Genomic DNA, 27253 nt, shown 5'->3' on the forward strand with positions numbered 1-27253 from the left:
CGCCTGCTCCTCGCCGGAGCCGGCCTCCACCTTCTCCACCTTCTCCACCTCGTGCGCCTTGCCAGAGCCCGCCTCCACCTTCTGCGCCTCATCGGAGATCGCTAGAGCGGGCGCATCTGGCTGGACCGCGCCGCTGCAGCCCGCCCCCGCCTTCTCCAGATCTGCAGCGAAGGGAGCACCGCGCTGGACACCGGCATGCCTCCTCACAAAGGTGCCCGCAGCGACCTGTCGCGCCTGCTCCACCAGATCTGCGTGCCAATCCGGGCGCTCGCCTCCTGCGTCTGCCATGGCGATGGAGAGGATGTGGTGAGGGAGACGAGTAGGTTGGATAGGAGAGGGAGTGGGGAGTGGGGAGTGGAGAGAGGGAGACGATGCGGCGGGGGGAAATGGTGGGCGATGTGGCCGGAGGTGGTTGCCGTCCACATTTATATGATGGGACATTTTTGGCAACTACCCGTGACACGTGCTGCCCCACGCGCGGGCGGCTGCACGCCTGCACGAAAGGCCGCCGTATACAAATACGTATAGGGCTGGGCATACGATCTAACCGGGCCCGTACGGGCCTCCCAGGGCTCCTCGACGACTATTCACGGGGGCAACAAAGACCATCGTGCCCCTCGTTATGAACCGTTTTTGGTTCATCCTGGCCGTCGATGTGTTTTTCCACCTCGCGTTCAGCCCGGGGGGAGCACCGGAGCAGAAACGGTGTTCTTCCTATGACCAACAACATCACAGTTGCTGCATTTGGCCTGCTTTGCACTTTGGGGGCGTCCCATTTCTGTGGGCAAGTAGTTCTTTTTGTAGCCTTGAATATTGCAGATGCTACAAAATCTAGTCCTCTTGATCATGTGAATTTCAGCTGTGTGGCTCCAGTCTGATCTCGCTGGTAGTGCTGAATGTGTTCCGGTAAATCCCAATCCAGTTCACTCCACTCAATCAACGATTCCAACCGAAACCCTCCTCCTACAAGAAATCTGCATATCATCACCCTGACATGGATTTTTAATCCATCATTAATTTTTTGTAGGTTGTTTTTCACCCTGCATATCCTTCTACAGGCAATCTACAACCCACTGCATCAAAACACTGCACAAAACCACCCTAATTGCATGACAAAAAAATATAAATGAACACCAAAAACAGAGCCGCACAAGCCTGATGGGCAGCACCCATTCACAGCAACACTGCCCAGCACTATCCAACCAGCTTGCTGTCCAACACAAACACATTCATCTCGAAGCTAAGCTCACACAAAAACATGCAATCAAGCACAGACTAACGACTCTGTATAAACCGTCTAAAAACGCTGACGTCAGGAAGAAATCGAGTCAGTGTAGTACATCACCTACATTTCTTTTTTCAGAACAAATATTTAAGCAGACAGAAACAAGTGGCACCTAACCAGCAAAATGGTTTTCATATCGCAGCACCAACTCTACAGCAACATTAATCCCTAATTACATTGTTCATGCCTCATGACTACACATCACAAAAACTGATTACCACCGACCACATCAGGGATTCAGACAAGTTCAGGCGGTCCTGAAAGATTGGCAACCTGCATGCGCACAAAATGAAAACAACACGCGGCGGTAGGGAGGGACGTTATTGCCTAGGAGAGAACAGAGCCCGCCGCCGAAGAGGCGAGCGTGGCAACCGAGAGGAAAGACCACTGAGAGGGAGGAGGGGGTGAGAAAAGCAAAAACCTGCACACACGATCCACGGGGAAATCATTGTTTTTTTCATGGTAATACTTGTTTCATTCATATCATAAAGAACAAAGTACAAGTCACGTAAAGACCGGCATGACAAAACTGAAAAGATAGCAGAACATCTCTGAACTTGACATCAACGCCCGTCACCTGCCTCCGGCACCACCACAGTAGCCACCGAAGAAAAGAATGACGAATCACCTTCTCACCCGAGCTCGACGCGGCTCCATCGCTGATATGCAGCTTCGCGAACCTCCAAGGTGGCTCACCAAAAGTGAAGCCCTTACCGTTGAACGATTCAGACCGGGGCAACACCCTGGACACGCCATCGAACTTCAGATCTAGCACCCCACCATGACTAAAACGCCGAAGGAGGAAACCATATCTGCCATCCACGAACCACGAGCCCAGCACATGCTCCGTCTTCCAGATGTCGTCGATGCAGACCACAATCTGCATCCGCTCCTGGACTACCTCCCAAGCTCCGCGCCGACGCTGGAGCAAACGCCATCGCCACGGCGGAGCCCGAGGACTGATACGTCTCCAACATATCTATAATTTTTGATTGCTCCATGCTATATTATCTTCTGTTTTGGACATTATTGGGCTTTATTATTCACTTTTTATATTATTTTTGGGACTAACCTATTAACCGGAGGCCCAACCCAGAATTTCTGTTTTTTGCCTATTTCAGAGTTTCACAGAACAAGAATATCAAACGGAGTCCAAACGGAATGAAACCTTCGGGAGCGTGATTTTTGGAACGAACAAGATCCAGGAGACTTGGACGCTACGTAAGAGAAGCTTCCAGGAGGCCACGAGCTAGGGGGCCGCGCCTACCCCCCAGGGCGCGCCCTCCACCCTCGTGGGCCCCCTGTTGCTCCACCGACGTACTCCTTCCTCCTATATATACCTATGTACCCCCAAACGATCAGAACAGGAGCCACAAACCTAATTCCACCGCCGCAACCTTCTGTAGCCACGAGATCCCATCTTGGGGCCTGTTCCGGATCTCCGCCGGAGGGGGGCATCCATCATGGAGGGCTTCTACATCAACACCATAGCCTCTCCGATGAAGTGTGAGTAGTTTACCTCAGACCTTCGGGTCCACAGTTATTAGCTAGATGGCTTCTTCTCTCCTTTTGGATCTCAATACAATGTTCTCCCCCTCTCTCGTGGAGATCTATTCGATGTAATCTTCTTTTTGCGGTGTGTTTGTTGAGACCGATGAATTGTGGGTTTATGATCAAGATTATCTATGAACAATATTTGAATCTTCTCTGAATTCTTTTATGTATGATTGGTTATCTTTGCAAGTCTCTTCGAATTATCAGTTTGGTTTGGCCTACTAGATTGATCTTTCTTGCAATGGGAGAAGTGCTTACCTTTGGGTTCAATCTTACGGTGTCCTTTCCCAGTGACAGTAGGGGCAGCAAAGCACGTATTGTATTGTTGCAATCGAGGATAACAAGATGGTTTTTTTATCATATTGCATGAATTTATCCCTCTACATCATGTCATCTTGCTTAAGGCGTTACTCTGTTTTCATGAACTTAATACTCTAGATGCATGCTGGATAGCGGTCGATGAGTGGAGTAATAGTAGTAGATGCAGGCAGGAGTCGGTCTACTTGTATCAGACGTAATGCCTGTATACATGATCATACCTAGATATTCTCATAACTATGCTCAATTCTGTCAATTGCTTAACAGTAATTCGTTCACCCACCGTAAAATACTTATGCTCTTGAGAGAAGCCACTAGTGAAACCTATGGCCCCCGGCTCTATCTTCATCATATTAATCTTCCAACACTTATTTATTTCCTTTGCTTTTTACTTTGCTTTTATTTTACTTTGCATCTTATCATAAAAATACGTATCTATCAGATCTCACTCTCGTAAGTGACCGTGAAGGGATTGACAACCCCTTATCGCGTTGGTCGCGAGGATTTATTTGTTTTGTGTAGGTACGACGGACTCGCGCGTAGCCTCCTACTGGATTGATACCTTGGTTCTCAAAAACTGAGGGAAATACTTACGCTACTTTACTACATCACCCTTTCCTCTTCAAGGGAAAACCAACGCAGTGCTCAAGTGGTAGCAAGAAGGATTTTTGGCGCCGTTGCCAGGGAGGTCTACGCAAAAGTCAACATACCAAGTACCCATCACAATCCCTTATCTCCCGCATTACATTATTTGCCATTTGCCTCTCGTTTTCCTCTCCCCCACTTCACCCTTGCCGTTTTATTCGCCCTCTCATTTCCGTTTGCCTCTTTTTCGCTTGCTTTTTGTTTGCTTGTGTGTTGGATTGCTTGTTTGTCACGATGGCTCAAGATAATACCAAATTATGTGACTTTACCAATACCAACAATAATGATTTCCTTAGCACTCTGATTGCTCCTCTTACCGATACTGAATCTTGTGAAATCAATGCTGCTTTGTTGAATCTTGTCATGAAAGATCAATTCACCGGCCTTCCTAGTGAAGATGTCGCTACTCATCTAAATATCTTTGTTGATTTGTGTGATATGCAAAAGAAGAAAGATGTTGACAATGATATTGTTAAATTGAAGCTATTTCCTTTTTCGCTTAGAGATCGTGCTAAAGCTTGGTTTTCGTCTTTGCCTAAAAATAGTATTGATTCATGGAATAAGTGCAAAGATGCTTTTATCTCTAAGTATTTTCCTCCCGCTAAGATCATCTCTCTTAGAAACGATATTATGAATTTTAAGCAACTTGATCATGAACATGTTGCACAAGCTTGGGAGAGGATGAAATTAATGATACGTAATTACCCTACTCATGGTTTGAATTTGTGGATGATTATAAAAAAATTATGCCGGATTGAATTTTGCTTCTAGAAATCTTTTAGATTCGGCCGTGGGAGTCACTTTTATGGAAACCACTTTAGGATAATCTACTAAACTCCTAGATAATATTATGGTTAATTATTCTCAATGGCACACTGAAAGATCTACTAATAAAAAGTGCATGCGATAGAAGAAATAAATGTTTTGAGTGGAAAGATGGATGAACTTATGAAATTATTTGCTACTAAGAGTGTTTCTTTTGATCCTAATGATATGCCTTTGTCTACTTTGATTGAGAATAATAATGAATCTATGGATGTGGATTTTTTTGGTAGGAATAATTTTGGTAACAATGCGTATAGAGGAAACTTTAATCCTAGACCTTATCCTAGCAATTCCTCTAATAATTATGGTAATTCCTACAATACCTCTTATGGAATTTTTAATAAGATGCCCTCTGAATTTGAAACTAGTGTTAAAGAGTTTATGATTTCGCAAAAGAATTGCAATGCTTTGCTTGAAGAGAAATTGCTTAAAGTTGATGAATTGGCTAGGAACGTTGATAGAATTTCTCTTGATGTTGATTCTTTAAAGCTTAGATCTATTCCTCCTAAGCATGATATCAATGAGTCTCTCAAAGCCATGAGAATTTCCATTTATGAGTGCAAAGAAAGAACCGCTAGGATGCGTGCTAAGAAAGATTGCTTTATGAAAGCGTGTTCTTCTATTTTTTATGAAAACAAAGATGAAGATCTAAAAGTTATTGATGTGTCCCCTATTAAATCTTTGTTTTGCAATATGAATCTTGATAATGATGGGACTGAATATGATCCACCTTTACCTAGAAAGCGTTCCAAAAATTCAGAGTTTTCAAATCTTGATGCTAAAATTGATAAAAGTGGGATTGAAGAAATCAAAACGTTAGATGTTGATAAACCCACTATTTTGGATTTCAAGAAATTTAATTATGAAAATTGCTCTTTGATAGATTGTATTTCCTTGTTGCAATCCATGCTAAATTCTCCTCATGCTTATAGTCAAAATAAAGCTTTTACCAAACATATCGTAGATGCTTTGATGCAATTTTATGAAGAAAAACTTGAGTTGGAAGTTTCTATCCCTAGAAAACTTTATGATGAGTGGGAACCTACTATTAAAATTAAGATTAAGGATCATGAGTTCTATGCTTTGTGTGATTTGGGTGCTAGTGTTTCCACTATTCCCAAAACTTTGTGTGATTTGCTAGATTTCCGTGAGTTTGACGATTGCGGATTCTACTATTAAGAAACCTACGGGAAGAATTAATGATGTTCTTATCATTGCAAATAGGAACTATGTGCCCGTATATTTTATCGTTCTTGGTATAGATTGCAATCCTTCATGTCCTATTATTCTTGGTAGACCTTTCCTTAAATCAATGGGGGTAATTATTGATATGAAGGAAGCGAATATTAGATTTCAATTTCCATTAAAGAAAGGCTTGGAACACTTCCCTAGGAAGAAAATAAAATTACCATATGAATCTATCATGAGAGCCACTTATGGATTGCCCACCAAAGATGGCAATACCTAGATCTATCCTTACTTTTATGCCTAGCTAGGGGCGTTAAACGATAGCGCTTGTTGGGAGGCAACCCAATTTTACTTTTAGTTTTTTTGCTTTTGCTTCTGTTTAGGAATAAACCTTTGATCTAGCCTCTGGTTAGATGTGTTTTTTAGTGTTTGTGCCAAGTTAAACCTATAGGATCTTCTTGGATGATAGTTATTTGATCTTGCAGAAATTTCCAGAAACTTTCTGTTCACGAAAACAATTGTTAAAAATCACCAGAACGTGATAAAATACTGATTCCAATTGCTGCTGATCAATAAACAAATTTCCTAGGTCTTCCTATTTTGGCTGATTTTTTGGAGTTCTAGAAGTTTGCGTTAGTTACAGATTACTACAGACTGTTCTGTTTTTGACAGATTCTGTTTTTCGTGTGTTGTTTGCTTATTTTGATGAATCTATGGCTAGTAAAATAGTTTATAAACCATAGAGAAGTTGGAATACAGTAGGTTTAACACCAATATAAATAAAGAATGAGTTCATTACAGTACCTTGAAGTTGTCTTTTGTTTTCTTTCACTAACGGAGCTCACGAGATTTTCTGTTGAGTTTTGTGTTGTGAAGTTTTCAAGTTTTGGGTGAAAGATTTGATGGATCATGGAATAAGGAGTGGCAAGAGCCTAAGCTTGGGGATTCCCATGGCACCCCCAATATAATCTAAGGACACCAAAAAGCCAAAGCTTGGGGATGCCCCGGAAGGCATCCCCTCCTTCGTCTACTTCCATCAGTAACTTCACTTGGAGCTATATTTTTATTCACCACATGATATGTGTTTTGCTTGGAGCGTCTTGTATGATTTGAGTCTTTTTTTTAGTTTACCACAATCGACCTTTCTGTACACACCTTTTGAGGGAGCCATACATGATTTGGAAATTATTAGAATACTCTATGTGCTTCACTTATATCTTTTGAGTTATATAGTTTTGCTCTACTACTTCACTTATATCTTTTAGAGCACTGTGGTGGATTTGTTTTATAGAAACTATTGATCTCTCATGCTTCACTTAGATTATTTTGAGAGTCTTAAATAGCATGGTAATTTGCTTAAATATTCCTAATATGCTAGGTATTCAAGTTTAGTAAAAACTTTCTTATGAGTGCGTTGAATACTAAGGGAAGTTTGATGCTTGATGATTGTTTTGAGATATGGAGGTAATAATATCAAAGTCGTGCTAGTTGAGTAGTTGTGAATTTGAGAAATGCTTTTGTTGAAGTTTGCAAGTCCCGTAGCATGCACGTATGGTAAACGTTATATTTGAAACATGAGGTGTTCTTTGATTGTCCTCCTTATGAGTGGCGGTCGGTGACGAGCGATGGTCTTTTCCTACCAATCTATCCCCCTAGGAGCATGCGCGTAGTGCTTGGTTTTTGATGACTTGTAGATTTTTGCAATAAGTATGTGAGTTCTTTATGACCAATGTTGAGTCCATGGATTATACACACTCTCACCCTTCCATCATTGCTAGCCTCTTCGGTACCGTGCATTGCCCTTTCTCACATTGAGAGTTGGTGCAAACTTCGCCGGTGCATCCAAACCCCGTGATATGATACACTCTTTCACACATAAACCTCCTTATATCTTCCTCAAAACAGCCACCATACCTACCTATTATGGCATTTCCATAGCCATTCCGAGATATATTGCCATGCAACTTTCCACCATTCCGTTTATCATGACACGTCCATCATTGTCATATTGCTTAGGATGATCATGTAGTTGAGATAGTATTTGTGGCAAAGCCACCATTCATAATTCCTTCATACATGTCACTCTTGGTTCATTGCATATCCCAGTACACCGCCGGAGGCATTCATATAGAGTCATACTTTGTTCTAGTATCGAGTTGTTATCATTGTGTTGAAAATAAATAGAAGTGTGATGATCATCATTTTCTAGAGCATTGTCCCAAGTGAGGAATAAAAAAATAAAAAATAAAGGCCATAAAAAAGAGAAGGCCCAAAAAATGAGAGAAAAAGAGAGAAGGGACAATGTTACTATCCTTTGCCACACTTGTGCTTCAAAGTAGCACCATAATCTTCATGATAGAGAGTCTCTTGTTTTGTCACTTTCATATACTAGTGGGAATTTTTAATTATCGAACATGGCTTGTATATTCCAATAATGGGCCTCCTCAAGTGCCCTAGGTCTTTGTGAGCAAGCAAGTTGGATGCACACCCACTTAGTTTCTTTTGTTGAGCTTTCATACATTTATAGCTCTAGTGCATCCGTTGCATGGAAATCCCTACTCCTTGCATTAACATCAATCGATGGGCATCTCCATAGCTCATTGATTAGCCTCGTTGATGTGAGACTTTATCCCTTTTTGTCTTCTCCACATAACCCCCATCATCATATTCTATTCCACCCATAGTGCTATGTCCATGGCTCGCGCTCATATATTGCGTGAAGGTTTATAAGTTTGAGATTACTAAAGTATGAAACAATTGCTTGGCTTGTCATCGGGGTTGTGCATGATGAGAACATTCTTGTGTGACGAAAATGGAGCATGACTAAACTATATGATTTTGTAGGGATGAACTTTCTTTGGCCATGTTATTTTGAGAAGACATAATTGCTTAGTTAGTATGCTTGAAGTATTATTATTTTTATGTCAATATGAACTTTTATCTTGAAGCTTTTGGATCGGAATATTCATACCACAGTTAAGAAGAATTACATTGAAATTATGCCTAGTAGCACTCCGCATCAAAAATTCTGTTTTTATCATTTACCTACTCGAGGACGAGTAGGAATTAAGCTTGGGGATGCTTGATACGTCTCCAACGTATCTATAATTTTTGATTGCTCCATGCTATATTATCTTCTGTTTTGGACATATTGGGCTTTATTATTCACTTTTATATTATTTTTGGGACTAACCTATTAACCGGAGGCCCAGCCCAGAATTGCTGTTTTTTGCCTATTTCAGAGTTTCGGAGAAAAAGAATATCAAACGGAGTCCAAACGGAATGAAACCTTCGGAAGCGTGATTTTTGGAACGAACAAGATCCAGGAGACTTGGACCCTACGTAAGAGAAGCTTCCAGGAGGCCACGAGGTAGGGGGCGCGCCCTCCACCCTCGTGGGCCCCCTGTTGCTCCACCGACGTACTCCTTCCTCCTATATATACCTACATACCCCCAAACGATCAGAACAGGAGCCAAAAACCTAATTCCACCGCCGCAACCTTCTGTACCCACGAGATCCCATCTTGGGGCCTGTTCGGGAGCTCCGCCGGAGGGGGCATCCATCACGGAGGGCTTCTACATCAACACCATAGCCTCTCCGATGAAGTGTGAGTAGTTTACCTCAGACCTTCGGGTCCATAGTTAGTAGCTAGATGGCTTCTTCTCTCTGTTTGGATCTCAATACAATGTTCTCCCCCTCTCTCGTGGAGATCTATTCAATGTAACCTTCTTTTTGCGGTGTGTTTGTTGATACCGATGAATTGTGGGTTTATGATCAAGATTATCTATGAACAATATTTGAATCTTCTCTGAATTCTTTTATGTATGATTGGTTATCTTTGCAAGTCTCTTCGAATTATCAGTTTGGTTTGGCCTACTAGATTGATCTTTCTTGCAATGGGAGAAGTGCTTAGCTTTGGGTTCAATCTTGCGGTGTCCTTTCCCAGTGACAGTAGGGGCAGCAAGGCACGTATTGTATTGTTGCCATCGAGGATAACAAGATGGGGTTTTTATCATATTGCATGAATTTATCCCTCTACATCATGTCATCTTGCTTAAGGCGTTACTCTCTTTTCATGAACTTAATACTCTAGATGCATGTTGGATAGCGGTCCATGAGTGGAGTAATAGTAGTAGATGCAGGCAGGAGTCGGTCTACTTGTCTCGGACGTGATGCCTATATACATGATCATACCTAGATATTCTCATAACTATGCTCAATTCTGTCAATTGCTCAACAGTAATTCGTTCACCCACCGTAAAATACTTATGCTCTTGAGAGAAGCCACTAGTGAAACTGATGGCCCCCGGGTCTATCTTCATCATATTAATCTTCCAACACTTATTTATTTCCTTTGCTTTTTACTTTACTTTTATTTTACTTTGCATCTTACCATAAAAATACCAAAAAATTTATCCTATCATATCTATCAGATCTCACTCTCGTAAGTGACCGTGAAGGGATTGACAACCCCTTATCGCGTTGGTTGCGAGGATTTATTTGTTTTTTGTAGGTACGAGGGACTCGCGCGTAGCCTCCTACTGGATTGAGACCTTGGTTCTCAAAAACTGAGGGAAATACTTACGCTACTTTACTGCATCACCCTTTCCTCTTCAAGGGAAAACCAACGCAGTGCTCAAGAGGTAGCAAGGACACAGGTCCACCACAAGGATGCCGCCGCCGCCACGCCATCCTTGCTTAAACAGACTGGTTTTCAAATCCATCCCCAACCATAGGACCGATGGCCTCGTCAGGGAAGGATCCGAAGAATCTTTATTCAGCGTTGTCATCGTCGCCGCCGAAGCCAAGACGATGAACAACCTAAAAACCTAGACTACGAGAGAGTAAAAACGATCCACGCGCGTGGATCCGGTGACCCCCCTCACCATTGACGACCGAGGTCGCCGGCAGAGGGGAGCCGCCGGAGAGTGGCGTTGGAAGATCGGACTCCCCTGGCGGCGGCTAGGGTTCCAGCCGCCAGGGACGAGAGGAAAACAGGGACAAGAGGAAAATCTATGTCACGCGTTTAACATACGTGACGATCTGATCGGGGAAATCATTGTTACCACTGTTAGACTATATTGTTCCCATATATGTGTCCGTATTGTGTAACATTGTACCCTTTTATTATATATATGTGTGATAGGCCACCCCTAGAGGGTTGTGCCGGTTCCCCCCAAAACCTTTTGTCTTACATGGTATCACGCTAGGTTACGTTCGCTTCCGCTAAACCCTAATAGCCGACACCGCCGCCGCCGCCGTCATCACCGCCGCTGCTCCCGATAGCGCCGCCGCCATGTCGAGCGCCGCCACGTCTGGTTCCACCACCGCGGGGTTCCTCCCAGCCTCGCTCACGGCGCTGCTGTCCCTCCCGCTGGATGTCGCCGCTGTGCCGTCCCCGCTTGGGACACAGAGCGTAGGCTCCTTCTTCTCGACTCCTCCAGCAGCCTCGTCGTTTGGGCGCGAGCTCGCGGTGCACACCGTTGCTGCGTTGTCCGGCTCTCCTGCCGCGGGTGCTGTCCCGTCGCTACCACCGGTGGCGTCCGAGTCCGCCTTGATGGCGGGGCCATCGGCGTCGGGCCCGGCTGCGGCGCCATCTGTCCCCGCGCCCTTTGTTCCTCCGGCCGTGTCCCCGGTCACGCTGACGGCCTCTATGGTGCCCTCACCCCAGGGCGTCTCCTTGATGGGATCGTCGCCGCCGCCGCCGTTTCACTTCAGCCACCTCATCACCATCAAGTTGTGTAGCGACCCGACCTCAAACGGTCAAGTCTCCGTGCTTCAGTGTCATCCCTGGATCGGTAATGCTGACACACACAGTACTCGAAGGATTTATAACAGAGTAGCAATCAAACACTTATTACATCGAATATCTCCATAGAGAACTTAGTACAATAAATATGGCTTAAGGCCATCTAATACGATAACAGCGGAAGACTTGGAAGATAAAGTGAGTCCATCAACTCCAACGGCATAGCTGAGCTGCACGACAACGACCTAGCGAACCTTACTCCTCGTCTCAAAAGTCTGCAACATAATACGTTGCAGCCCGAAAATGGGACAGCACATGGAATATGCCGGCAATATAACACAGTAGAGCAATGAACAGATAACGCTATCACTATATGCATATGTGGCTGGTGGAGGCTCTATGGTTATATGATTTTGCGAAAAAACCAATTTTTCCCTACAACAAAGGAATAAATTTTATTTAACTATCATGGTAGTTGAAATATCATTGAGAATGGCACCCCCGTCTCAATCCCAATTAAAGGTAATTATTAACCCACCAAATTAAATTAGAGTGATGAGATACAATAGGAAAATCCAAGTACTAGATACTCAAGATGTCCATAACCGGGGACACGGCTAACCATGATTAGATTGTACACTCTGCAGAGGTTTGCGCACTTTTCCCCACAAGACTCGATCTCCTCCGTTGGATTTCTCGCACTACATGGTGTTTGAGAAACGGATGACCGAGACACAGTCTTTCAGAAGCATTAACTCTTTACTCCGGGTGGATAGTTACACCTACTTTCCCCTACATCTGCTGGCTAGTCCACCACTGAAAGAGGTCACACAACATACTCAACTATGCCAGAGCCCATAATGGCTTCTGGCTGCACACGGAAGTTTCTAGCATGAATAATCTCACGATCCCTTTGAGCCTGGGTGACGAACCGTAGGATGATCACACGGATACACCGGGATCTCCTAGGACTACACTGGATACCCCAGGTGCCCAAACAAGAATTCCACCTAGATGTGTATTAAAGTTGCCACCTTAAGTTGAACCATTAATTAACAATCTCACATCTGTCATGGATACACTCAAACCCAATCCACGTCTACGAGCATAGCATAGCAATATAAGCAATACGTAGAAGTAGCTCCCAAGGGTTGATATGAAAACAGGTAATAGGTTCTACCTCAACATCTACTTCCCAAACCCACAAATTAAGAGATCCTACTCATGCAATGTGTGATGGTTGTAGCTAATGCATATAAACTGGGTAATAAAGGGGTATGATCAATGTGTTACTTGCCTTGCTGACGATCCGCAAAACCTAGTGCTTCGTAGTAGCACGCTTCGCGCTCCGGGAATTCTATCGCAAACAAACAATAGCATACTTAAGCAATCAAGCAAAGATGCAAGGGTAAAACTTGAGTAAGAAGATCTAACCAGAAAGTTCAACTTAAGAACTCCCATTTGCAAAAAGAATCAAATCAAATGGAGCAACAAAACTCAAACGGCGAAAGAAACAAGATGCGTTTACTAATATGGGCTAAAGTCAAATTTTACAGTATCAAAATCTTGTTCAAGTTGGTTAAACAGAAAGACGGCTTTGAGACGAAGATCTAGGCGCTTGAATCGCCTGATTCCGATAAACGAGCGAAAAGATAAACTAAAACGGAAATCGGATCAGAATTCACGATCGAAAATAATCGCGAAAATCCCGAGAAAAAGAAAAACTAACGAACAGGCTAACGAACGAACGTTCGCTGTCTGTAACTAACGGGTGAACGGCGTTTGTTTACTGAACGGCGTTCGTTTAAACGAACGAATGGACGAACGTCCGCAAAATAAATAAACCGTCGGGAAAACCGATCTAACGAAAGCAAACCGAAGAAAATAAAAAAAATCGGGGTTATCCGAAGTAAACCGACAGGTCAACGGCGGTCAACGGTGACGGCATCCGGCGCGGCGGCAGTGGCGGCTAGGGTTAGGGGCGCGGGTGGGCTGCGGGGGCAGGGGCGGCGAGGCTTATAAAGCACCCCCCCCCCCCGGGCGGAGTCCCTGTCGGGTACGGCCCGGGGTCGGTTTCCTTTAAAAAAACAAATATTCCGACGTGCAGAAAAAGAAAGAAAAGAAATACTAAACGGACTCCAAAAATCCCGAAATAAGTTTTCCCCATCCTCTAAAAATAAGACGGACAAGGTGAACATTTATTTGGGCCTATAATGCAATCTTGAAAAACGCGAATTTTTCCTATGCAAATAAAATAGCAATAAAATCCGAATAAATCAAATATTTGATTTTAATATTTTCCTCCAATATTTCATTTATTTTGGAGAAGTCATATTATCTCCTCTCATATATTTTAATATCAAATATTTTCGGAGGGAAAAATAATAAAGCAAATGCTCCTCGTTTCGATATTCGATAAAAATTTCAAATACGAAAATGGTGAAATCCCCAACTCTCTCCGAGGGTCCTTGAGTTGCTTAGAATTTCGAGGATCGCAAAACAAATATGCAATAAAAATATGATATGCAAGAATGACCTATGTATAACATTCCAAATTGAAAATTTGGGATGTTACAAACCTACCCCCCTTAAGATGAATCTCGCCCTCGAGATTCGGGTTGGCTAGAAAATAGGTGTGGGTGGTCTTTCCATAGATCATCCTCTCGTTCCTAGGTGGCTTCATCCTCGGTATGGTGGCTCCACTGAAATTTGCAAAATTTGATAACCTTGCTGCGAGTAACTCGGCTGGCTAACTCTAGAATCTTGACAGGTTTCTCCTCATATGTCAAATCACTGTCCGACTGAATCGCTTCCAGGGGCACTGTATCTCTCAGAGGTATAACTGAGAGATACCTTCAACTGGGAAACGTGAAACACATCATGTACTCCTGACAGTCCTCCAGGTAACTCCAACTTGTAGGCAACTTCTCCCATACGTTCCAAAACACTGTACGGTCCAACAAATCTCGGGGCTAACTTTCCTTTTACTCCAAAACGCTTAACTCCTCGAAGAGGTGATACTCGCAGATACGCTCTATCTCTGATTTCATAGACTACCTCCGTGCGTTTTGAATCTGTATAACTCTTCTGTCGGGACTGAGCTACCTTCAGTCTATCCCGAATCAGCTTAACCTTCTCTTTAGATTCCTGAATCAAATCCGGTCCAAACAACTGGCGGTCTCCAACTTCATCCCACATCAACGGTGTTCGGCATCTTCTTCCATACAGAGCTTCGAACGGTGCCATCTTCAAACTAGCATGGTAGCTGTTGTTGTATGAGAACTCTGTGTAGGGCAAGTTGTCATCCCAACTAGATCCGTAATCTAGCGCACAAGCTCTCAACATATCCTCCAGAATCTGGTTGACTCTCTCAGTCTATCCATCCGTCTACGGGTGAAAAGCTGTACTGAACTCTAGCCTGGTTCCCAAAGTCTGGTGCAGCTCATGCCAAAACTTTTAAGTAAACGGTCTTCCTCTATCTAATACGATGGTCGTCGGAACTCTGTGCAGACATACGACCCTGGTCATATATATCTTGGCCAGCTTCGCACTGGTATACTAGGTTTTCACTGGAATAAAGTGAGCCACTTTGGTCAAGCGATCAACTACTACCCAAATAGAATCATATCCTGATCAAGTCCTGGGCAATCCGATGATGAAATCCATGCCAAGTTTATCCCACTTCCATTCGGGTATCGGCATAGGTTGAAGTAATCCTGCTGGCTTCTGATGTTCTGCCTTCACTCTCTGACATACATCACATACGGCTACATACTCGGCAATATCCTTCTTCATACCGGTCCACCAGAAACGCTCCTTCAAATCCAAATACATCTTGGTGTTTCTAGGGTGTATTGAGTATGGCGAGTCATGAGCTTCCTGTAGTATCAATTTCCTGATCTCTACATTATTGGGCACATATATACGGTCCTCAAACCATAAGGTGTCGTGCTCATCCTCATGAAAACCTTTGGCTTTCCCTTCGCTCATCTTCTCCTTTATCTCGGCAATCTCCTTGTCATCCTTCTGAGCTTCTCGAATCTTTCCCAATAATGTAGACTGAACCTCCATTGCTGCAACAAAACCTCTAGGGACTATCTCCAAACGTAGTTCCCTGAGATCCTCGGCTAACTCCTTTGGCATCCCTCCGTTTACAAGGGTGTTAACATAACTCTTACGGCTCAAGGCGTCTGCTACGACATTGGCCTTTCCTGGATGATAATGCAGCTTCATGTCATAATCCTTTATGAGCTCCAACCATCTCCTCTGCCTGAGGTTAAGCTCCTTCTGTGTGAAGATGTACTTCAAACTCTTGTGATCCGTGTACACATCGCAATGGTTTCCAATGAGAAAATGTCTCCAGGTCTTGAGCGCATCCACCACAGCTGCTAACTCCAAATCGTGCGTGGCATAATTCAACTCATGCGGTTTCAGTTGTCGTGAGGCATATGAAACAACTCTCCCGTCTTGCATAAGTACTCCTCCAAGTCCTAAGCGAGATGCATCGCAATACACTTGGAAATCCTTGCGTGTATCCGGCAGAATCAGCACTGGGGCTGTAGTCAAATGTTTCTTCAACCCCTGAAAACTTGCTTCACATTCATCAGTCCAATGGAACTTAGTGTCCTTCTTCTACAATGCCGTCATAGGCTTTGCAATCTTAGAGAAATTCTCAATGAATCTCCGATAGTATCCCGTGTGTCCAAGAAAACTGCGGATCTCTCTGACTGAGGTGGGTACCAAACACTCAGTGACTGACTGAACCTTGGTGGGATCCACTGCTATACCTTCTACTGATATAACATGTCCAAGAAATCCAACTTCCTTGAACCAAAACTCACATTTGCTGAACTTGGCATATAACTGGTGTTCCCTGAGCTTCTCGAGAACCAAACGCAAATGTTCCTTGTGTTCCTCTTCATTCTTTGAGTATATCAAGATATCATCTATAAACACCACGGCAAATTGTAAGTGCATCTAGTGCCACCCCTAGTTGGTTTTGGAGTATCGACGACAAACCTGGTTGAGGGACTAATGTGTTTGTGAGAATTGCAGGATAAAACAGGTAGTAGTCCCTCATTGATTTGGTTTACTACCGGAGATGACCCCTAAAAATGTATGAAGACATTGAAGACAATGGTGGTATCTGAAGATATTCACATTGAAGACTATGACAATAGAAGACATCACGTGAAGACTATGGAGCGCGAAGACTTAGTTGTTTTGTTGTTTCCTTTTCTTCTTTGTTGAGTCATAGGAACCATCGTACTGTTAAGTGGGGTCCCAGTGAACAAAGTCAGAGTGACTGAAGTGATGCTCAACCAAAATCCTATGTCTTCGAGCGAAGACAATGAGAGCAAATCTTATCCAGAGCTGGATGAGTCAGCTTTACTTGTAGCCCAAGTCAAGCTGCCGCGTGTGTTTGAAATCTGACCGTTGGAACACGTGTCAGTTCCTTAGTGATCCAGGGTCATTTCGGACAAATCAGGTCGGGTTGCCTAGTTGCTATAAATAGCCCACCCCTGCACCATAAATTGGTGGCTGCTCAGAGTTAGTGCACGGCTTTTGTCGTTTGAGAGCAACCCACCTCCGAAGCTTTTGAGAGAGAGAAATCCTTGCGAGGACAAAGCCCAAACACCCAGAGCCAAAGAGTGTTAGGCATCACTGAAGTCTTTCTGTCCGCGTGACCTGAAGACTTGTTACACTTGAGGACTGTGAATCCTCCAGCCGGTTAGGCGTCGCGTTCTGAGCATCCAAGAGTCATTGTGGATCGCCTGTGAACGAAGTCTGTGAAGGTTTGGAAGTCTACCTTGAAGACTTACCAGAGTGATTGTGCGAGGACTGGGTGTCCTTAGCTCAAGGGGAACAAGGTGAAGACACGGTCGTCTGAGTTAAATCTCAGCCTCCCTAACCAGACGTACAGTTGTCACAGCAACTGGAACTGGTCCAACAAATCTTGTTCTCACGAAGCGACTGGTTCTATCTTCTCCCTCTCTTTATTTTCAGTTTGTCTTCGTGAAGTCATTGCCTGCCTATGTTACCTATTTGACTTCACTATGTGACTTCTATTGTTGTTTCGCTTCATACTATCTTCCATCCTGATCTTCACTACCTAGCTGCTATTAGTCTTCGTGCTTTCACTTCATTGTATACTTGACTATGGCTTGCTTAGTGTAATCTACCTTCCGCTGCATATCAATAGGTTCATTTCTATTGTTTGTCTTCGAAACTCTCATGTTTTGAAGACTTTGATAAAAATTGCCTATTCACCCCCCCTCTAGTCGACAACTAGCACTTTCAATTGGTATCAGAGCAAGGTACTCCCTTGTTCTATGTGATTCGGTTTAACCACCTGGAGTTTTAGCTATGTCGACTGCAGGGATAATCAAAGTCTCCGCTGCGTGCCCCGTCTTTGATGGAACTGAATATCCCTACTGGAAGAATAAGATGCGCATGCATCTTGAAGCCATTGATGTCGACCTCTGGTATGTCGTCAAGAATGGTATTCCCAAGACTGGTGAAGGTGTCACCCTGCTGCTGTCAAGAAGTTCATTCAACTGGATTCTACTACCAAGAACATCATCTGTGGTCATCTGACCAAAGGACAATATGGCCGTGTGAGTGCTCTGGAAACATCGAAGCTAGTCTGGTACTGGCTCTCCAAGGTCAATGAAGGCGTCTCAACCTAGAGAGATCAAAGGACCAGTGTTCTTCGTAACCTCTTGAACCGCTTCAAGAGAAACGACAATGAGATTGTCTAGCTCATGTTTGATCGTCTCACTGACATCACAAATGAGCTTCGTGCTCTCGGCGCCACTGAGATCACCAAGCATGAAATCGTCAAGACACTGCTGAGATCACTTGACAGCTCATTTGACACCCTTGCCCTGATGATACAAGAATGCCCTGACTTCAAGACACTCGATCTGTCTGACATACTTGAGAGGCTCAACACACATGAGTTCCAGCTATCTGAGAAAAGAGATTTCTATGGTCCCAACTATGGCCGAACTCGCGCTTTGAAGGCAAAAGTTGTTTCCTCATCTGAAGAAGAATCTGACTGCAGTTCTGGTGATCCTGAAGACATTGGAAAGGAGCTTGTTATGCTTGTGAAGAAGTTCCAGAAGTTCACTAAGAAGAAGGGCTTCAGAAAGTCTTCACGATCCAGCTCAAGAAATGATGAAGCTTCCACTCATGATTACAAGAAGAGAACATGTCACAAGTGCAAGAAACTTGGACACTACATCTCTGAATGTCCACAGTGGGACAATGAGAACAACAAGAAGAAGAAGAGCAAGGAATATGATTCAGATGACAAGAAGAAGAAGAAATCCTCAAAGTCTTCTTCCAAGTCTTCTTCCAAGTCTTCATCACACAAGAAGAGCTCATCTGGCAAGGCTTGTGCTTTTGTTGGCAAGGAAATGGATTCAGAGGAGGAGTCTGCTTCTGAGGAGGCGGAGGTGGAGTCTGAGGAGGAGTCCAACCCTGGCGTTGCAAGTCTGGCTCTAGCTATAGCCTACGTTGCCAAGTCCATCTTCAGCACTGAAGACAATGGCCCTGTCACCAACGCTGATGCTAATGACAAGGACGACTCTGCTCCCGCCTACTGCTGCATGGCACATGGTGCCAAGGTAAAATCACGCGATGCTTACTTTCAAACATCAAGTGAAGATGACTCTGACTGTGAATCCAAACCCAGCTACAATACACTTGCTAAAATTGCAACTGAACAACAGAAAGTTATGGAACATACTCAAAAACTGTTAGACAAAAGCGATGACCTCTTGGACGCAGAAATGACCCGATCTCAGTCCTTAATTGAAGACATAAAAAATCTTCATGTTAAGTACCAGGAACTTGAAAGTCGTCATGAAACGCTCTCAACCACTCATGAAAAGCTTTCCTATGATTATCTTCAAAGGAAGCAAGAGCTTGAGAAATTGAGAGCGGCTCATGAAGATCTTCAAAAAGAGAATGAGTCACTTCGCGCTCAACAGATCAGTCCCGCTCAGGATGGATTTGAACCACCATGTCTAAAATGCCTTGAGCGTGATAACGCTACTTCTGTTGCTGAATGTTCTACTGCTGCTACTGTTGCAATATCTTCAACTGTTGATGTGGTAACTAACCCCCTTGCTGAGGATGCCACCACTATTGCTGATGAAAATGCTAGGATGAAGACATTGCTTGAAACAAGGATGTATAAAAGTCTCAAAAGGCATCAGACACTGTGCGATGTCCTCAAAAAGCAGATTCTGAACCGAAACCCTCGGAAAGAGGGTGTTGGGTTCGAGAGGAAAATGAATGTTGATGGTTCTTACTGGAAGCCTGAACAGTACCCCAAAACCACATGGGTTGCTACAAAGGAACCTTCAGTGGATCCATCCACCTTATCTGGCTTCACTTGTGCTAACCCTATTATCATTGATGAATCCTTTGATGCAAACTATAAACTGTTTAAGAATGAGAATGGTGAAGTGTTTGCTAGGTATATTGGTACTAACTGCAGGAATGGGCCACCTATGAAGAAGATCTAGCTCCCCAAAAGTTGTCTTGAGAATCTTCCCGTGAATGTCATCACGAAACCGCCTGGGAAGAAGACAAATCCCAGACCAAAGGCTTCATATGGTCCAAAGGCTTCATACAGATACAGGACTCAACTGAGTCACCCTAACGCCAATGTTTTGCAGGTCAATCATACTCAAACTTATGAATATGAGCGTGTGTCTTCAAACCGCTATGTTCATAAAACTAAGAACTTTTCTGCTTATTCATATGAGTATCATTCATCTCCTACAAGGCTATTTGCTAGGGCTCCAAAGCCGAAGTTCTCAGATGCTACACTTATACTCATTGCTTCTAAGCCACCCCTGAAGATGTGGGTGGTTAAGAAGAATTAACTTTCTTTTGCAGGGAAAGGTCTCCAGCCGGAAATCAAAGGCGGCTGATGCTAATGCTGTGGACCTAAAACATCTTGTAGGGCGCAAGATCAAATTCCCAAATGGTCTTACTATGTATTTTGTTCCTGAATCGCTTGCCAATCATCCTATATGTCCTAATCTTGATCTGAGCTTTGATAATCCTCTTGTCCGTCAAATGTTTATGCTTCACAATACTCTTGGTGAAGCCTATTCCCCTAACTGTACTGTAGGGTATGACAGATCATGCTTCAGAATGGATTATGGACAGCGGATGCACTAATCATATGACTGGTGATCGAAGTCTTCTCATGGAGTCAACCTTACGTCCATCTGACAAGAGTCACATCACATTTTCTAACACTGGTTAAAGCAAGGTATTGGGTCTAGGTAGAGTTGCAATCTCAAAGGATCAGCACATGGATAAAGTGATGCTTGTTGAATCCCTAGGTTTCAACTTAATGCCTATCTCAATTCTTTGTGACTTGAACATGATTGTGATATTTGGAAAATATCATTGCCTTGTACTAATGGAATCTGACAAGTCTCTAGTCTTTGAAGGGTATCGGAAAGATGATCTGTACATGGTAGATTTCTCAGCAGGACCACAGCTTGCCGTATGTCTACTAGCAAAAGCTTCAGAGTGCTAGCTCTGGCATCGGAGGCTAGGGAATGCTGGCATGAGGAACTTACACACTCTCGCAAAGAAGAAGCACGTCATAGCCATCGAGGGCGTAAAGTTCAAGAAAGATCATCTAGGCGTTGCCTGCGAAGCTGGAAAGATGACAAGGGCCAAGCATCCCTCGAAGACAATCATGACGACATCTCAACCCTTCGAGCTGCTCCGCATGGACTTATTTGGTCCTACTCACTACTCTACTCTCACTACTACTGCTTGTCTCTATGGCTTTGTCATTGTTGATGATTATTCAAGATATACTTGGGTGCACATAATTCTCTACAAGACTGAAGTGCAGGATGTCTTCAGATGCTTCGCCAACCGTGCCATGAACAATTATGGCGTCAAGATCGAGCATATTAGAAGTGACAATGGCATAGAGTTCAAGAACACCAGTCTCGACCTTTACCTGGATACATTGGGCATCACTCATGAGTTCTCAGCTCCGTACACACCTCAGCAGAATGGCATCGTAGAGCGCAAGAACAGAACACTCATTGAGATGGCACGGACGATGCTTGATGAATACAAGACTCCAAGAAATTTCTGGCTGAAGCTATTGATACTGCATGCCATGTCATCAACCGTGTTTATCTTCACAAGCTTCTGAAGAAGACATCCTATGAACTCCTCACTGGTAAGAAGCCAAATGTCAGTTACTTCCGAGTATTTGGTGCTAGGTGCTGGATCAAGGATCCACATCACACTTTAAAATTTGCACTGAAAGCACATGAAGGTTTTATGCTTGGTTACGGAAAGGATTCGCACTCCTACAAAGTCTTCAACCTCTTTCACTATAAAGTGGTTGAAACTGTGGATGTGCGATTCTATGAGACTAACGGCTCGCAAAGGGAGCACCTGCAAAATGTGCTAGATGAATTTCCACCTAGTGAATCCATCAAGCTAATGGGAGCAGGAGAAATCATACCGCCTGAAGCACAGCCTGAAGAGGAACTTATCATTTCTGCACCCAATCAACCTGAAGACAATGCTCAGCCCGAAGACAGTCCTCCTAACGATGACAATGATCAGCAAGAGCAAAATCTTCGTCCAGTTCATCCTCATGTTGCAAATGAAGTACAGATTGAGAAGATAATTGATAGCATCAATGCGCCTGGTCTACTCACTCGTTCAAGAGCAACACAACTAGCAAATTTCCGTGGGCACTTTGCATTCGTCTCAATATCTGAACCCAAGAAAGTTTCTTAAGCCTTCATGGAACCTGAATGGATTCAAGCCATGCAAGAAGAGCTTCAACAGTTCAAACCGAACAATCTCTGGGAACTTGTCAAGCGTCCTGACCCTCGCAAGCACAACATAATAGGCACAAAATGGATTTATCGCAACAAGCAAGATGAGCATGGTCAAGTTGTCAGGAACAAGGCTCATCTCGTTGCTCAAGGATACACTCAAGTTGAAGGGATTGACTTCGATGAAACATTTGCTCCTGTGGCTAGGCTTGAAGCTATTCGCATATTGCTAGCCTGTGCAAATCATCACAACATCCTTCTGTATCAAATGGATGTGAAGAGTGCATTTCTCAACGACAAGATTGAAGAAGAAGTGTATGTTGCACAACCTCCTCGCTTTGAAGATCCAAAACATCCTGATATGGTGGACAAGCTTAACAAGGCATTGTATGGCCTCAAACAAGCCCCTCGCACTTGCTATGACACACTTAAAGACTTCCTAAAGAGCAAATGCTTCAAACCTGGTTCCCTAGATCCTATACTCTTCACGAGGACATATGATGATGAACTGTTTGTGTGCCAAATATATGTGGATGACATTATCTTCGGCTGCACCAACCAGAAATACAGTGATGAGTTTGGACACATGATGCAAGAGCAATATCAGATGTCCATGATGGGTGAGCTGAAGTTCTTCCTTGGTCTTCAAATTCATCTGCAAAGCAATGGCATCTTCATATCTCAAGAGAAATACCTCAAAGACTGCCTGAAGAAGTTGGAATGCAAGACTGCAAAGGTTACACGACGCCAATGCCAACCAAGATTCATCTGGGTCCCGACGCCAATGGTAAAGAGTTTGATCAAAAGGTATACCGCTCCATGATTGGTTCTTTACTTTATTTATGTGCATCTAGGCCAGATATCATGCTTTGTTTTTGTATGTTCGCTCGATTCCAAGCGGCACCAAAGGAATCGCATCACTTAGATGTGAAGCGAATTCTTCGATATTTGGCTTACACCCCAACACTAGGATTATGGTATCCAAAGGGCTCAGAGTTTGATCTAGTTGGATTCTCGGATGCTGATTATGCTGGTGACAAGGTGGATCGCAAGTCTACATCAGGCACATGTCACTTTCTGGGACGATCACTTGTCTGTTGGTCTTCAAAGAAGCAGAACTATGTATCACTCTCCACTGCTGAATCTGAATACATTGTTGCTGGATCTTGCTGCGCTTAGCTTCTATGGATGAAGCAAACTCTCAAGGACTATGGCATCCATCTGAAACAAGTACCACTCTACTGCGACAACGAAAGCGCCATCAAGATTGCCAACAATCCAGTTCAGCACTCGAAGACAAAGCACATTGAAATTCGTCATCACTTTCTCAGAGATCATGTTATGAAGGAAGATATTGATATTATACACGTCAACACTGAAGAGCAATTGGCAGATATCTTCACAAAGCCCTTGGATGAGAAAAGGTTTTGCAAGTTGCGGTGTGAGCTAAATATCTTGGAATCCTTGAATGTCCTGTGATCAGGCACACATCCTAACACTTATGCATGTTGATGACTTAGATGTGCAACAAACGAAGTAATGTATATCTTCAATCAATGAAGACTTACACTCTGAGTGTGAATACATTAATGCGGAATTTGACTTCGGAGCGCCACGATAATTGTGCGCCGTGTCTGGGTCTAATACTTCCTATACGGTGGGTAACGCCACCACCAAACTTTTGTTTGGAATGTTTTTCTCTTGGCGTTACATTTGCTAAGTCTTCGCATTTGGTTTGTCTTCAACAGTAACATGAATTCATGCTTATCTTCACAATGTTGATTTGGTCTTCTTCTGATATATACATATGTTAGTCCTCTACAGCATTCACTTATAGCTATGTCTTCTCGTTTGAATCTTTTGGACTAAGTGAATGTGATCGGACCATAACCTCTCTATGCTTCCTACCTCAAACTCTATCTATCCAAATCATATGCATTGTATTGAAACCGTTGTCGGTGTCAAAACCGGCGGATCTCGGGTAGGGGATCCCGAACTGTGCGTCTAGGATCGATGGTAACAGGAGACGGGGGACACGATGTTTACCCAGGTTCGGGCCCTCTCTATGGAGGTAATACCCTACTTCCTGCTTGATTGATCTTGATGATATGAATATTACAAGAGTTGATCTACCACGAGATCGTAGAGGCTAAACCCTAGAAGCTAGCCTATGATTATGATTGTTGTATATGATCTATCGACTAGCCTGGCCTCAGTTTATATAATGCACCAGAGGCCTAGGATAACAAGAGTCCTAGCCGAATACGGCGGTGGGGAGGAGTCCTTGTCTTGATCACCAAGTCTTGTGGAATCTTCCTTGTATGCGGCAGCTGTCCGAACTGGCCCATGAGTATACGGCCATGGGGGTCCTCGGCCCAATCCAACTGATCGGGAGACGACGTGATGAGTACCCCCTAGTCCAGGACACCGTCAGTAGCCCCCTAAATCGGTCTTCAAGTTGGGGACGCTCCTCGATTCTTCCAAACTGTTCTTCATCTTTGGTTGTCGGTCTTGAAAACTGGTTCAACAAATCTTCCCATCATCTGTCTTGAGGATTGCCGAGCTAAATCTAACGAGTTTATACGTCGGGTATCCGAGGAGCCCTTTAAGTCTTCGGCCTTTATCAATGCCTTGTTATTTTTATGCCACGCCTCGGGTTTGAAGTTGTTCCCGTGCGGCGGTGTCCTCTTGCATCTGAGCCCCAACACCGGACTGCATTCAAGGTATCCTTTGCAGCCAAGCACCAACGCCGGACTGTGTCCAAGCTCCAACGCCGGACTGTATCCGAGCTCCAATGCCGGACTAAATCCGAGGTGTCATAGATGACCTTGGTTAAAAAAAAATTGAAGGAGTTTAGCCGAGCTTAATGCCGGAAATGCCCTCTGTGGAGCCAGCCACTGGCGCCCGAGCTTTATGCCGGACTGCTTCCGAGGTGGTGCACCACCCGACAGCGGGCTGATTTTTTGTGAATATTTTTTATTGGTGCAATTTATACGCACCTGAGATATATAGCCAGTATATGTATATCCAGTAGCCCTCAAGGTGTGTGTCAGTCTAAAAGCCGAGATGCACCTGAAGGAAAACATAAAACTGCTGATCCTAGTAGCCCCTGAGACTCAGGTCGATTTGCGAAATCGGCCTGAGGATCAACTCCTAGCTCGGCAGCATACGTAGGAATAGAAACGCAGTGTAATATATAATAAAGATCAGCGGACGGGCCCCTGAGAGAGGGTCGTGAGAAGTCGTCGTGATATTAGCTTGATGCCAGATAGGTCCAGATGGTACTTATTGTTGGCCTAAGACGCGCTTTCCCATAGTTCGATCAAGCCGAACACATGAGCCCTTTGGATTTTCTGCATTGAATAGGCAATGCAGTAGCCCCCGAGACACTGGTCGGGTGGCAACACCAGATCAGGGGATCGATGTGCCCCTTTAATATTTATAAATAATGAGCACGAAGCCCAGTAGCCCCCGAACCTTAATGTGGGCATGGGTGGCCGAATTAAGGATCGATATCCAGAGTAAAATCATAGATTATGTGTAATGATTCTATGTAGCCAAGTACTTTACATCATTATTTTGACTCCATTGCGACCGTTTATCATTTGAAAGTGGCCCATCGTCGGCTTCTACCCCTTGGTAGATACTACGTAGGATGTTTCCGCACTAGCAAAACAACCCTTAGCCGACGTCTCGGTGCCCGGAGGCGGTTGTGTTAGTAGAAACGAGGCAATCAGATATGCGGGCTTTATAACTTTCACTTAGTCATAGGAGCTTAAAGTTGGAAGGCTAGTTACTAGCCTCCGGTTAGTGTTCGGCGACAGTCGAGGTCAATCCGTAAACACTTCGGCCAATATTATGAACGGCCCGTCATTTCACACAATCATTGGATCACTGTCCAGTTTACGCTTATTGAGACAGTCAGTTTTCGGCTTTCTCCACTGAGGCGCTTAACCATGCTAGCTGGAAGCACAATCGGAGTGGTTCTCCCGTTGCGCACCTAGCCGAACAAAGCGGAACGTAGGAGGCAAGCACAGGAGCCGGGCAACCCAACTATTGACCAAAGACGCAATTTGAAACCGATGCATATATAGCAATGTCCGAGAATGTTTTTGCCGAATCCCTAAAGGTGTCCGGCGCCGCACTATGAGAGTAATGCTGGAAACACACAAATAGTTTAAAAGTGCCATAGGCTTGGAAAACCGAAAACTTCAGTAAAAACTGGACGCCCGAACTAGATCAAGTGTTCGGTGCCAAATCGAAAATTGGTCTTCGAAAAAAGGTGCTTCGGTCGTGCTTTATCATGACACATCTTATCTCAAGACCTCAAGCGGGTCAGCCTACGGCTTCAACCTCCTATCCCGAAGGCGGAGTACTTCTCGTTAGGCCAGCTTAGCAAACTAAACTCTAGCGGCTTTGAGAGAGAAATTAGGCTCCCCGGCTAGTGACCACACACTCGTGTCGAAAAAAGGAGTGAATAATAAAAAAAACTTTGCAACGACTAAGAAGAAGAACACTTATTATAAAACGGCTCATATAAATTTAAGACCCCCAAGTGACTTGGGTAAAAGAATTTTATGTATAATGATTGTATGTACCAAGTACTTATATCATATCTGTGTTCACCCGAACTTTATACGCGTCTTAACCGACCGTCGGCTTCTCCCTCTTCGGTCAACGGCCGAAAAGTGTTATGTACTCCACCTGTCGAGAATATCGACGGTGTTTCCGATAACCAGGCAATCAGGCCATAAGGCTGTAACAGACAAAGCGCGCTCAGGGAACTTATGCTATATTACTAACGAAGTGTAAGAAGCATCTTCGAAGAAAATAGTACCCCCA

The sequence above is a fragment of the Aegilops tauschii genome, chromosome 1 (assembly GCF_002575655.3).
Source record: "Aegilops tauschii subsp. strangulata cultivar AL8/78 chromosome 1, Aet v6.0, whole genome shotgun sequence".
Classification (NCBI taxonomy): Eukaryota; Viridiplantae; Streptophyta; class Magnoliopsida; order Poales; family Poaceae; genus Aegilops; species Aegilops tauschii.